This window comes from Eptatretus burgeri, chromosome 6 (genome assembly GCF_056783735.1).
Source record: "Eptatretus burgeri isolate ZD-2024b chromosome 6, Ebu_testis_v1, whole genome shotgun sequence".
Classification (NCBI taxonomy): Eukaryota; Metazoa; Chordata; class Myxini; order Myxiniformes; family Myxinidae; genus Eptatretus; species Eptatretus burgeri.
This window is the reverse complement of record NC_140966.1, coordinates 62,862,390-62,876,564: the sequence shown is the minus strand read 5'-3', so window position 1 is coordinate 62,876,564 and position 14,175 is coordinate 62,862,390. Positions and strand designations below refer to the sequence as shown.

The following is a 14,175-nucleotide window of genomic DNA, read 5'->3' as shown; positions in this document are numbered from 1 at the left end:
CTTCAAAACGTATTCACATCCAATGACATTTGTCACATTTTGTTGTGTTTCAGCCTGAATTTAAAATGGATTATATTTTAATTTTTTTGTCATTGATCTACACAAAATACCCCGTAATGACAAAAGGGGAAAACATGTTTTTTTGAAATCTTAACAAGTTAATTAAAAATGAAAAGCTGAAATGTCTTGCGTCAATAAGTATTCAACCCCTCTGCGATGACACTCCAAACTGAGCTCAGGTGCATCCAATTTCTTTTGATCATCCTTGAGATGTCTCCACAACTTGATTGGAGTCCACCTGTGGCCAATTCAATTGATTGGACAACTTTATATAGAAAGAGCTCGGTCTCGGTCCCTCCATCCGTCCGTCCAGCCGTGTGACTATATGTCTATTATTTACGTACTTTTGGAATCTACCTTTCGACACTTTAGACTGCTGAGACCCCTTAGACCTTTGAAGACATTCTAAGACCCTGAGGACCCTTAAGACGCAAAAGACCCCAAAGACCCTTAAATACCCAGAAGACACAAAAGACCCAAAAGTCACTGAGGACCTAAAAAGACCCTGAAGATCCAAAAGACCCCCAAATACCCTGAAGACTCAAAGTCACTGACAACCCCAAAGGCCCCTGAAGACTCAAAATTCAACGAAGACTCAAAAGAGCCTGAAGACCCAAAAGTCCCCAAAGACTCTGAAGACCCAACAGAACCTGAAGACCCAAATGACCCCAAGGACCCAAATGTCCCTGAGGACCCTGAAGAGCCCAAAAACCCAAAAGACTCCAAAGACCCAACTGAAGGCAATCTCAGTTCCTTCCACAAAGCTGGAACAAGTGTGAGTCTACCCTCAAGCGAGCCAAGAAACAACATCTTTCTCATCTCAAGTCTGATCTCTCAAACCTGCCTCCCTCCTCCAAATCCTGGTGGCAACTCGTGATTTAGAAAGAACACATCTTTCGAAATGAGCTCCCACAGTTGACAGTGCATGTCAGAGCAGAAACTCCACTATGAAGTCCAAGGAACTGTTTGTAGAACTCTGAGATAGAATTGTGAGGAGGTGTTCATCTGGGGAAGGGTATAAAACAATTTCTAGAGTGAGGAAAGTTCCCAAGAGCACAGTGAGCTCCATCATTAGGAAATGGAAAGGATATGGAATCACCCAGACTCCTCCTCGAGTTGGCCATCTGCCGAAACTGAGCAACCAGGCAAGAAGGACCTTTGTCAGGAAGGTGATCAAGAACCCAATGACCACTCTGACAGAACTACAGAGTTCCTTGGTTGAGATGGGAGAACCTGCTGGAAGGACAACAATCTCTGCAGCGCTTCACAATCCAGGTTTTGTGGAAGAGTGGCCATCCAGAAGCCACTCCTGAGAAAAAGGCACATGACAGCATGCCTCGAGTCTGCAAAGAGACACGTGAAAGACTGAGAGCATGAGGAAAAGTTTTTGTGGTCTGGTGAGATGAAAATTGAACTCTTTCACCTGAGTGCAAAGCGTTATGTCTGGCGGAAATCGAGCACAGCTCATCACCCATCTGACACCATCCCTACCATGAAGCATGGTGGTGGCAGCATCATGCTAAGGGGATGCTTTTCAGCAGCAGGGACTGAGAGACTTATAAGGATAGAGGGAACAATGAATGGAGCCAAATACAGACAAATCCTTGAGGAGAACTTCCTTTGGAGTGCAAAAGACCTCAGACTGCGGCGAAGGTTTACATTCCAACAGGACAATGACCCCAAGCATAGCGCCAAAGCAACACTGGAATGGCTTCAGAACAAGAAAGCGAAAGTCCTTGAGTGGTCCAGCCAAAGCTCAGATTTGAATCCCATTTAGAATCGGTTGAAAGACTTGAAGATTGCTGTTCACCGACGCTCCCCATCCAACTGGGCAAAGCTTGAGCAAACCTGCAAGGAGGAATGGGAGAAAAATCTCCAAATCCAGACATACCGAGGAAGACTCGAAGCTGTAATCGCTGCCAAAGGCGCTTCTACAAAGTACTGACTAAGGGGGTTCAACACTTCTTGACACGAGACATTTCAGCTTTTCATAAATTTGTTTAAAAAAATTTTTAAAACATGTTTTCACTTTATCATTTTGGGGTATTTTGTGTAGATCGGAGACAAAATATATTAAATTTAATCCATTTTAAATTCAGGCTGTAACGCAACAAAATGTGAAAAAAAACGTTGAGGGTGTGAAAACTTTCTGAAGGCACCGTACATTTCCACCAATAATTAATGAATATGCTTGTGGTGCCTTATTAACCTCATCAATGGAAATGAAATGCGTGATGTAAAAAAAATTTTTTTGAAAGTTTGCATCAGATAATATGGGAGAATTCTGAACTGCTCCTTATATATATATGACTCTTCCTTTTTCTCCTCTTATTTATGTCTCCTTTTGGCCTGGCAGGATGGCCTAGATTGAGGTATGCACACTCACCTCTGAGATGTCTATCCTGGGTCGAATACTGACCCAGCTACAAACTGTCACCCTGGTGTCTCTCAGGCAGGGCAAGGTATCAATGTGCAGGTCGTCCCTTGGATGGATGTGAAACTGATCATCCCATCTGCCGGTATTACTTGGTGGACGTTAAAGATCCCATGGTGTCCTTCACGAAGAATAGGCGAGCCATCGCTGGTACCATGAAAAAAAAATTTCTGCTCTAACCTACCGGGAGCACTGCATCAGCAGCACAGCTGTGCTCCCAGAAATTATGCAACTAGCAGCAACAAGCTGCATCGGAAATGAATGCAGGAACCTCCTTTTGACTTAAAAGGTGGCAAAAGGAAAGAATGGAGGTGGGTGGCAGTAGGGAATAGAGGGAGGTGTAGATGTTTCTCGCCACTGCATATTTTCTTGCCTCCAGGTGTCCTCCTTGATGCAGATAGAAAAGTTTTCCTTCTCCATATGCAATCCAAACCCTATTGCTGGGAACCTTTAGTTCCTTATTATAGCATACAACGAGGATTTCTCCATCCAAAGACTGACATCAGAGCATGCACCTGATCTGCAATAATGTACAAGATATTCATGGGATGTAATGAGACCATCAATATTGAGGAATCAAGGCAAAGGCACAAAACTATACTCCAGTCCAACCTTCCTCCCACACCCTTTACTCCACAGTCTGCACTCAATCTCCAGTGATTAGTGCCACCGATACAATACAGGGTAGTTTCTGGCCTTGTGGGATACTCTATCTGCACAAAATACTGTTGCGGATTCGCACCCGCCGGCGTGCTGACGGCCACGTAACTCGAATCGCGGCACGTCGCCCACCGGACGGACAATCCAGTCGTGACCCTCTCGGACTAACGCCGGGAACCAGTCACGGGTGGACCTTTCGGTCTCACCGCGATCGAGCCAATCAGCCCCCACGTGGGATAGGGTTGCTCGCCAAATTCGACCTACCTAAGTACCCACACGGAGGGTAGACCGGGCGATCGCACCTCGCCGCAGGTCGACTTCGGACACGGGCCACTTAAGCGACCCGTTCCGTACTATCGGGATAACCGAGCGGTGTTATTCGTCGACCTCGACGGTTCGATTAATTATCGGACGTATTCAGCCCACTACCAACCCTTTACGTGAAGCAAGATGAGGATTCAATGAGAGAAATGACGAAGCGAAGCGGGAAACAGTTCAACACAAAGCACATTTATTCGCGGCACACGGGAAGCACACATATACAATTCCACCAAATGCACACAGAAAAGAAAAACACAATGCAATTTACACAAAAAGCAAATATAAAAGAGAAACACAATGCAGAGTTATCCGACTACCGAGCACACGGCAACACTTATACAATTTTACTTCACAGACGGCGCCGACAACACATACCCAAAACCAAGGAAAAGAATACCCTCAAGGATGAGGCGGGCCTGAGGTCGAGACCGGGTCGCCTACCCGTCTGGTGATGAGACGCGGAGCGGCGATGGTGCCTCAACTCCGCGGGCCTCGCGGACAGTGTCTGGTAGGGGGTGGGAAAGGGGCCCCCTTGGTCGCACTATATCAGCACGGGGGGAAACAGGAGGGGGTTGCTGATGCTCGGGGTATAGAGGATTTTTATTGCCCCGCAACGAGCGTCTCCACCTCGGCCAGGTCGCGCTGTAGGCCTCCCTGGGGTGCAGCTCCCTGCACGACGCGAGCACCCCCTCGCCTGCCCTCGCCGCCTCTCCACAGCTCCGTCCCCTCCGTTCCGACTCCAACGCACACGACGACCAGCTCCTTCTTGCCAACTCCACCGCCCGCGAAGTCTTGACTCTCTGTTCCCGACTCTCCTACTCTCCTGGTCTGACGAACACGGTCGCTTATATCACACGCTTATATCGTCACGCCCCGTGACTTCGCCTTTGACCCCCTCCCTTCGACCTTTCACCTCGCTCCCCATTGGCCCGAGAAAAAGTGGGCGTGAATGCTTTTTGATCCATAAATTTGCATATATCGATCGCCCTCCAACGCCCTGGGGGCGGGGCCAATTCGCCCCTCGCTCACCGATTGGACGGCAAAAAGTGGGCGTGTGTCGTTTTTGATCCGTTTTTGAAGCACAAAATCCGTGATTTTGTACACGCTGTTCGGCGCGCGCCCTGCACGAGTCCAACACCGGTACCCACAGGCGGCGCAAGAACGGTGGCGATGCGACGGTTGCGAGGTGTGACGTGAAGGTCGTGGCGGTTGTGGTGAAGCGGTGGTTGGTGGTGGTAACAATGGCGGTTGGTCCAAATTAAAGATAGTAAAAGAAAAACGGCTATCCTGAAGAGTCGCAGCACGCATAAATGACATGTATTCCCACTAGACAACGGGTTTGGGCCTAACTACACATGTACTTACCGAGATACCTCACCTAAGGGACCTGAATGGTGGTTTGCGAATTTGGTAACCACAACACTACCCCTCCCCTTTTTACAGACTCGTCCCGAGTCGTCAAATTTTCGTGTGCCATCATGTGTAGTTTTCCCCTAGTACATTTTACCTACGGATCCCTGAGTGCGACATTCATGGTATTCGTGTCCCCAAAATAAATAACCTGAGGGCTGCGTAACTATCTAAACAAACTCACTCACACGGACGACTTAAATAAAATTGCCGGCGCTAGACAGACATGCCGGGGGGCGCACTCATATTTACAGTACATCTTAACCTTAACTTACAAATTTTACACTAAACCATGGCCCAGGATCATTGAACTCTGCAAAAAGAAAGCAGTTAGCAGGGAGCCAGGCTGCCCGCATGCAGTCTCTGGCTCAAACAATGCAGGTGACAGGGAACGTGGCTGGCTGCTCACACGCAGTCCAAGGCCTTCCCTTTTGAACTGAACGCAGTGAACCACAACGGTGCATGGGCTGCACAAACGCAGTCTCCGTGCCAGCTCAAGTGGCACACGCAATGAGCACAACGAATGGATGCATGAACACAAACACGGTGCACGGGCCGCCACTGCAGGCCCGTGTTGTAGCTGCCAACGGGGCAGTTCTCGCAGCTTGCAAACTGTTGCTTTTACGATCCTGGCGCACATGGCAATGAACAGGGGGGGCAAAGCAAAATTGAACGGGGCTGGTGAACATGGGCAGTGGGCATGGCATGGCAAAGGTGAGCAGGCAAACACAGCCCGCAGAAGAAGGCCGCTGCAGGCAAACATAGCGGGCAGATGAACTGGCCGGCACAGTCCTTGAAGAAAAACAGCCAGCAGATGAACTGGCCGGCACAGGCCTTGAAGCAAACACGGCCAGCCGATGGCACAGGCCTTGCAGCAAAACAACAGCTGCCGATGAAGTTGGCCGGCCTCCGCCTTGAAGCAAAACACGGCCAGCCGATGAAGTTGGCCAGCTCTTGCCGTTCAGTGGAGGTTGGTGGAGGGAGTGCGGTGGTGCTGGCCACTTGGAGGGCGGGCTCGGACCTACCTACCTGTCTCCCTCCCAACCTATCGCCTTTACCTGTCACTGTACATACCCACTCCCTTAATTTGTCAAACCCCAATTTAGCCCCAACTTATTTTTTTGTTGTTTTTATTTTTACTCCCCCGCTATAAATCGTCCCCTAACCCCCTTTATCGTCCTTGTTCGGCTAACCTATTCTGTCACCTAGCCTACTCCCAACCCCTACGTTCCCTTCCCGGAGGGGAACAAGGGAGAGCTAACGTCCTGTGTCGAGGCCCAACGAAGCCTCAGAATGGCCTCCCCAGAGTTCGGCGATCTTAACACCAAGTGGGTCCAGCGGCCCACAACGACAGCGAGGGGATGGATAGTGCGGAGGGGTACACTTCCTAATCTACCCTATCCATTTAACTGTTAAACTACCCCGGGGCTTTCAACAAGCGCTTCTCGCTTAAACTATTGGTTCTAACAACCCAGATTCCCGTCGCCTGTGTTGGTGTCCTCACAATTTCGGGTCTCGCCCCCCAATTTTCTCTCCGTGCCCTCACACGGTCTCCTGGCTGGGACACGTGGCTCCCTTTGGCAGGCACGACCCTCTGCCGATTCTCCCGCTATGGCACCCCCGGGCACTACACTGCATCCGAGCCTACCAGCTCCCTAACACCGGGGAGTGCCCCCCATGGCACCTCCCCTGAAACGCACACGTGGCAGGCCGGCCTCCCGGGCCCCTTTCCGAGGGTCACCCGTGCCCACAACACTGCCCACGCGGCTAATGGCGCCCCGGGCCCCCGCACCAAGCAGGCGCACCCGTGCCCACTACGCTATCCCGGCCCCCCATGGGCCCATGGCCTACCGCGGCCGACTAGCCTGGTGCCCGGGGTACCCACTCAGCGATACTCACCTTTCGCAGCCACGCTCCCAAGCCCGTTAACAGGGCTCCTGCACCCCTCCAAATGGGTTTCGAGCCTACATTCCCACCAACAGCAAAACGACCTCCATTTTTCAATTTGACTAACCCAGCTAACTCACTTTACTCTGACCCCGGGGTCCCTTGGGCGGGAGTCACTCCTCCCCCAATCACTCATCGCACCATGCATTCCCCATTCGCTCCACTCACACAGACCCGCTGGCCTCACTCACTCACCAAGTACTCACCTCACAACTCACAACTCTTCAACACACACACCGCTGAACTCTGCCATCCTCCTAACTACATCCCCTAACTAACTCGTGCTCCCACGTCGTCCCTTAAACTATAGCACGTTCCATTTAACACTACGTCGCTAAACTACGTCAACTCTACACACTCAAAGTCTGTCACTGTCTCCTAACTCAAAAATTCATTTTATTTCCCAACCTAAATCTCGCTACAATCCCTCTATCTAATCCATTCCACGGACTCCATGAGGACTTACCCCTGCCCCATGAAGTCGGTCTAACTAAGCTAACCCTTCCCCCTAACTAGTTTCCATCCTGTGCCCAGGGTAAGGGGGTCTTCCACCCCTTGCCCAGGAATCCTGTGCACCCGAAAGTGAGGCTTGTTTTTTTTTATTTTTTTTTTTTTCCCTACATGCGCAGCACCTGCGCGGCAACTCAGAGCTCGCGCACTTTGCACCTGGCCGTGACGTCATGCAGCTGCACGTGTTCCTCGTCCCTCCTTGGACGGTACCATCCGGCAGAGATACCCCTCCTGCCGGATTCCAACCACACGTGCAGCCATGACGTCACCGTGCGCATAAAAAAAAAAAACAAGCCCCACGTCTCGAGGGGTTCCCCACGCGAACACATGTGCTTTGCCCGTTGGAGCTGAACACACACGATCGCGTGGAGAACCCGTCCGGTCCAAATCCATTTACCTGCCTAAACTTTGTCCGTCCGCGGGATCGGCAAATCCACCGCGTGCGTTTCCGGACCGGGACTTCACTGTCGCAAGCGAGCACGTGGCGGTCTCGTGCGTTGCACAGCACGAACCGCGTGCTCACTGCTGGGTGAACCCGGCACGGTCCCCGAAATAGCTACAGCCGCTACTCGGCTTTCTTTCTTCTGTCGCCGTCTCCGTCTCCATTCCACACACGCATACCTGCGTGTTACGACGCACACAGTCCACACCATCACATTCACACCGGGAGACGCGGCTGCGTGCTCCCGCATGCCAACCGACATCTCCCTCACATACCGCTCTCTCACACACACGGTCTCCCTTGCACAAACCATACCACTCACACGTGCCTCACTACTCACACAAACCATACTACTCACACACGCGGGGGCACTCAACTGCTGTGCCTCATCCACACTCCGTGCCTCACTCACACACGCGGGGGCACTCACCCGCGGTACCTCACTCATACACACGGCGACACTCAAACACGCGGTCTCTTCCACACACCGTGCCCCACTCATACACGCGGGGGCACTCAACCACGGTTCCTCATCCACACACGGTGCCTCACCCACACACGCGGGGGCACTAACCCGCGGTGCCTCACTCACACTGGCCGTTTCATCCACACACGCGGGGGCACTAACCCGCGGTGCCTCATCCACACACGGCGTGCTGGGAAGCACGCACTCCGGCACCATCGCCACCACACCACTCACACACGGGGTCGCTTCCACACACGGGGACGCACTCACACCTTGCACCACACACACAGGGACAACCACACTGGGGATTTGTGTCCCCACAAGGGTCTCCGGGGCCTCTATACCCCCCAAGCTCTCCGTGCACTCGTTCACAGCACCCGTCCCCTCAACCTCGCAAAGCACGACCGAACTCACCTGGTCGTGACTCGCCTCAAGGGGGCATACTCCCTCCCCTCGTTCCTGGAGGAGGCCATCCAGGTGCTCGCACTGGGTCTCTACACGCTCCGCGAGCTCACCCCTATTGTCCTCCACTACCTCCGTGTGTGTGTGTGTGCGTCACTTACCCCGTCCTCACCGTGCAGTCTCTCCTCTATTTTTTCTATCTCCCGTGTCTCTGCCAACTCTTCACCCTTTACCTCTCTTGTCTCAACTATTATTTCCGTTGTCGTCATTTCGTGTCTCGTCTTACACGTTTTGGTCTCCCCATTTAATTTTTCCCTTTCGGTCACCGTCGATTCCTCTGTCACGACCCTCGCCCAACACGCCCCCTGAATTATTTTTTTACCCGCCTCCACCGCGGGCCTGTCAGCCGTTGCACCCCCTTCCAGCTCGTTTGCTCCCACACGTGGAGTCGCCATTCCCAGCTCCCTGGTCACGGCCTTCATGCCCGCCTGCAGGCATCGGCCCATGTTCTGCGTCTCACCCCGTAGCTCTTTCATTTCTTTTTTTATGTTTGTTTCCATTCCGTTCATTTGTTGTGTATTCGCATCCAATTTTTGTGTATTCGCATCCATCCTCGTTTTTACTTCGTCCATTTGCTTGTTCATGTTCGCAATCATCTTCGCTGTCGTTTCCGCATACATTTTTGCCAGCATGGTGAATAGCTGGGTCATGTCGGGTGCGCTTGGGTGAGCCGTTTCGGCAGGGATCGGGGAAGGGTTTTGGTGGAGAGGGGGGGGGAAGGTGTCATACACCGCGGCCGCTGCCGCACCCATTTCGGGCTCTGGGTTCAGTTGGGCGAGTCCGTGTTCCTGCACAATCAACATTTCCTGCACGGGGATTCCATCCTGGACCATGGACTCTACATTACTACACATATACATTTCTAATACCCCCGGCTCCCGCTCGCCTTGAGACGCCATCTTGCTTCTCTTAAAGGGTTAATTTCGCTCGCTCGTAATTTGGAGGGAATCGGGGGTCGCTTCTCTCACCCCTGGACCGATTCCCGTGAATTTAGCCGGAGACAGGAGAGCCCGTTTTCCTGTTCTCCGATACCAGTGCCGAGAGGAGGGCGATGAATTTGTATCCCACTCCTGACACCAGTGTTGTGGATTTCGCGCCCGCCGGCGTACTGACGGCCACGTAACTCGAATCGCGGCACGTCGCCCACCGGACGGACAATCCAGTCGTGACCCTCTCGGACTAACGCCGGGAACCAGTCACGGGTGGACCTTTCGGTCTCACTGCGATCGAGCCAATCAGCCCCCGCGTGGGATAGGGTTGCTCGCCAAATTCGACCTCCCTAAGTACCCACACGGAGGGTAGACCGGGCGATCGCACCTCGCCGCAGGTCGACTTCGGACACGGGCCACTTAAGCGACCCGTTCCGTACTATCGGGATAACCGAGCGGTGTTATTCGTCGACCTCGACGGTTCGATTAATTATCGGGCGTATTCAGCCCAATACCAACCCTTTACGTGAAGCAAGATGAGGATTCAATGAGAGAAATGACGAAGCGAAGCGGGAAACAGTTCAACACAAAGCACATTTATTCGCGGCACACGGGAAGCACACATATACAATTCCACCAAATGCACACAGAAAAGAAAAACACAATGCAATTTACACAAAAAGCAAATATAAAAGAGAAACACAATGCAGAGTTATCCGACTACCGAGCACACGGCAACACTTATACAATTTTACTTCACAGACGGCGCTGACAACACATACCCAAAACCAAGGAAAAGAATACCCTCAAGGATGAGGCGGGCCTGAGGCCGAGACCGGGTCGCCTACCCGTCTGGTGATGAGACGCGGAGCGGCGATGGTGCCTCAACTCCGCGGGCCTCGCGGACAGTGTCTGGTAGGGGGTGGGAAAGGGGCCCCCTTGGTCGCACTATCTCAGCACGGGGGGAAACAGGAGGGGGTTGCTGATGCTCGGGGTATAGAGGATTTTTATTGCCCCGCAACGAGCGTCTCCACCTCGGCCAGGTCGCGCTGTAGGCCTCCCTGGGGTGCAGCTCCCTGCACGACGCGAGCACGCCCTCGCCTGCCCTCGCAGCCTCTCCACAGCTCCGTCCCCTCCGTTCCGACTCCAACGCACACGACGACCAGCTCCTTCTTGCCAACTCCACCGCCCGCGAAGTCTTGACTCTCTGTTCCCGACTCTTCTACTCTCCTGGTCTGACGAACACGGTCGCTTATATCAGCCCCGTGACTTCGCCTTTGACCCCCTCCCTTCGACCTTTCACCTCGCTCCCCATTGGCCCGAGAAAAAGTGGGCGTGAATGCTTTTTGATCCATAAATTTGCATATATCGATCGCCCTCCAACGCCCTGGGGGCGGGGCCAATTCGCCCCTCGCTCACCGATTGGACGGCAAAAGTGGGCGTGTGTCGTTTTTGATCCGTTTTTGAAGCACAAAATCCGTGATTTTGTACACGCTGTTCGGCGCGCGCCCTGCACGAGTCCAACACCGGTACCCACAGGCGGCGCAAGAACGGTGGTGATGCGACGGTTGCGAGGTGTGACGTGAAGGTCGTGGCGGTTGTGGTGAAGCGGTGGTTGGTGGTGGTAACAATGGCGGTTGGTCCAAATTAAAGATAGTAAAAGAAAAACGGCTATCCTGAAGAGTCGCAGCACGCATAAATGACATGTATTCCCACTAGACAACGGGTTTGGGCCTAACTACACATGTACTTACCGAGATACCTCACCTAAGGGACCTGAATGGTGGTTTGCGAATTTGGTAACCACAACAATACCATGGATATAGTAACTTCTACATGGCATACTTCAGTTCATCCACAGTCCAAAGCAATAAAGATATTAGAGCCTTTCGTTTCACGGTAATTTTCACATTTTTCACTGTTGAAATTCTCACCAATAATTGCTTTATCATTGGTGTTGTCATTACTTTTGTTATTATAAGTGGCCTTGGAAAAATGCCATGATTAGCTATCTTAACACAGATATACACCTGAACACGGATTTCACCAAAGGCGGAAAACCCTCGTGGGGACAGTGGCAAATAAAGTCACTGCAACCTCAGTAGTGTGACCCTTAGTTCTCCTGTCAAGTTTGGTTGGGATTGGATAAGTAATGACCGAATGTATTGCGGTCAAAAATACAGACAGACACCAAGCTGCGTATTTTAGTACGATACAGCAGGCCCACCCCGATTGCGGGTTTCCGCATCGCGGCTTCGCTCTATCGAGGTTTGAATTGTATTAAAATGTGTCGATCACGGCATGGGTCCCTCGCTCTATCACGGTCTGGCACGGAGAAATACACAACCCCGCATCTCCGTCTCACCTCACAGCCTCACGCCGTCCTCCACATACATGGCAAGTGACCCGGATTTCACGGGCTTGACCCGCTTTGTGTCTGAAAACCCACAGTGTGGTCAAAACTCGTATTGCATGGAATATACGACCAATTTTAAAAATGCAAACCTTTGCTTCCATTCCACTTGCAAGGATTGATGCACAGACCGATAGACTCGGGGTATGTTCAATGACCAAGTTTCTTGTCGAGAGCTTGCTGAACACACCCCTGGAGGGGTGTGCTCCATTACCAATAACACTGAACAACAAATTTCAAAAAAATTTTTTTACTGGAGATGTGTAAAGTGATTAAGACTAATTTGGGTACGCTGATTTCAAAAATCATAACCGTTTTGCTGTATCACGTCAGGATTTTCAGGAACAGAAATATTCCCATTGCCTAGAAGTCAGGATTTCAATGAAATTTACATTTGTCTTTAACATGTCTATTTCGTACAATTGTTGTTAACTTGTGTTATATTTCTTTCTTTCAGATAAAGATGAGTAGGCGTTCCTGTACCAATCATCCTGACAACTTCTGTTATGTCTGTGGTCGGTATACCAAAAAAGATCAACAGCGAAGTATATCTACAGCAGTGAAAATGAAGGCCGCCTACTTTCACTACTTCGGGTGTAAGGTGGGGGACCAAGAACAGAGCTGGGCACCACACATCTGCTGCACAAGCTGTCACACAACCTTGACTCAGTGGTTGGTGGGCAAGCGCGCGAGCATGCCATTTGCGGTGCCCATGATATGGCGTGAGCCGCAGAATCATCATGAAGATTGTTATTTCTGCTGCACAAGCATCGCCGGCTTCAACAAGAAGAATAAAGGTCACATCAAGTACGCTGACTGCGTCTCTGCTCGTAAACCTGTGCCTCATGATGACGAGAACCCCGTTCCAACACCTCCAGCTAATCAGAACATAGCTGTAAGCAGTGGTGAAGAGGATGATGATGATGAACCTTTTGAACCCGACACTCAAGAATCACACCTTCTGAACCAGGGAGACTTAAATGATCTTGTAAGAGATCTCTCGCTGTCAAAGGCGAAGGCAGAGCTGCTTGGATCAAGGCTGCAGCAGTGGAATCTACTTGAACCTAACACCAAGATATCCTTGTTCAGAGCACGTCACAGAGACATGGCTGAGTTCTTTGAGATGGAAGACACGATGACATTCTGCAGTGACATCAATGGTCTGTTGAAAGAACTTGGGTGTGATCACGATCCTGCAGACTGGCGCCTCTTCATCGACTCGGGGAAGAACAGCTTGAAGGCTGTTTTGCTCCACAATGGCAACGAGAAACCATCAGTCCCACTGGCTCACGCGTTCGGCATGACAGAGACCTATGAGACTATGCGGCAGCTGCTTGATTCCATCAAGTACAATGACTTCAACTGGCACATCTGCGGAGACTTGAAAGTGGTGGCGCTGTTGTTAGGGCTGCAGTCAGGCTACACGAAATACATGTGCTTCCTTTGTCTCTGGGATAGCAGAGACGACAAGAATCACTGGACGAAGAAAGATTGGGAAGAGCGAAAAGAGCATGTACCTGGTCGACACAACGTGAAGCATGTCGCCCTTGTCGACCCAGCCAAGGTTTTCCTTCCACCACTCCACATAAAGCTCGGCTTGATGAAAAGTTTTGTACGGGCAATGGATCTGAATGGGCGTGGGTTTTTATACCTCAAGGAAAAGTTTGGCAACACCTTGTCGGAGGCCAAGATCAAGGCTGGTGTTTTTGTTGGACCGCAAATCCGACAGATTATGAAGGACGAAACTTTTCCGACAACTCTAAACCCCAAAGAGCTGGCAGCGTGGAGGAGCTTCAAAGCTGTGACGGACAACTTCTTGGGGAACGAGCGCGCGGACAACTATGAAGAAATAGTGCAGCAGCTGCTGGAGTCCTTCAGGAAACTTGGCTCCAGGATGTCCCTGAAAATCCATTTCCTACACCAGCACCTGAACTTCTTCCCTGACAACTTGGGAGCAGTCTCGGACGAGCACGGCGTGAGCGATTCCACCAAGAGATTTCACTCATGGAGACGCGTTACCAAGGGCGGCACAACCCGAACATGATGGGCGATTTCTGCTGGTTCCTGCATCGTGAAACTGACACAGAGCAGCACAAACGCAAAGCCAAATGCCTAAAGCAT

The 14,175-nt window shown here is 51.4% G+C and overlaps 1 protein-coding gene across 3 annotated transcripts in view; it reads right to left on the bottom strand.

The window, feature by feature from the left end:
• The window catches only part of LOC147024932 (thrombopoietin receptor-like), a 73,056-nt gene that overhangs the window by 41,336 nt on the left and 17,545 nt on the right, over positions 1-14,175 (bottom strand). The gene's annotated exons all lie outside the window — the stretch shown is intronic.